The following is a 629-nucleotide window of genomic DNA, read 5'->3' as shown; positions in this document are numbered from 1 at the left end:
CGCCTTCTTCCACCACGCCTGTACATCTCTCCTTGGCTCCGCAGCAGCAGCAGCAGCAGCAGCAGCCTCACCACCAGCCTCCACTTCATTCGCACCACAACCGGCCGCCTCCCCCACCACCGCCGCATTTCACATCCCGTCAGGCCAGCTATGCTTCCCTGCCGTCGTCGTCTTCACACGCACCCACTTCTACCCACCTCCCGCGTCACTGGCTGTGAGCGCAAGTCAGATCAGACAATTTTGCCCCGTAACAAAGGTCCCTCCAGTGTGCTGCGACCAGTTGTGACCGTTCCCGAAGAAGAAACATCTTCAGACTGTGCTGGCCACTGGGCTGACTGGACGTCAAGTCTCCTCAGCAACGTCGTTGCGGCCCAGCAGAAGGGAAGAAAAAAAGAAGAGAGAAGACGGGGGACGGTAGGTTCGTAAAACAGAGGTGAACACAAGCGAAGAGCCAGCGGGCGCGATGCAGCGTGGCGTGTGGGAAGAGAAGATGGATTTTCCAAGGCTTCAGCCGAGGGGTCCGGTGCCGCTGCCGAGCCTCGGTCTCGCCGGCCCTTCCCCACCAGCACCATCAACAACCATCACCACTGGCCCAGCTTTCCCCAACGCCTTCATCATCTTCTTTTTCA

The sequence above is a fragment of the Acanthamoeba castellanii genome (assembly GCF_000313135.1).
Source record: "Acanthamoeba castellanii str. Neff unplaced genomic scaffold scf7180000084648, whole genome shotgun sequence".
NCBI lineage: Eukaryota > Discosea > Longamoebia > Acanthamoebidae > Acanthamoeba > Acanthamoeba castellanii.
This window is presented reverse-complemented; position numbering follows the sequence as displayed.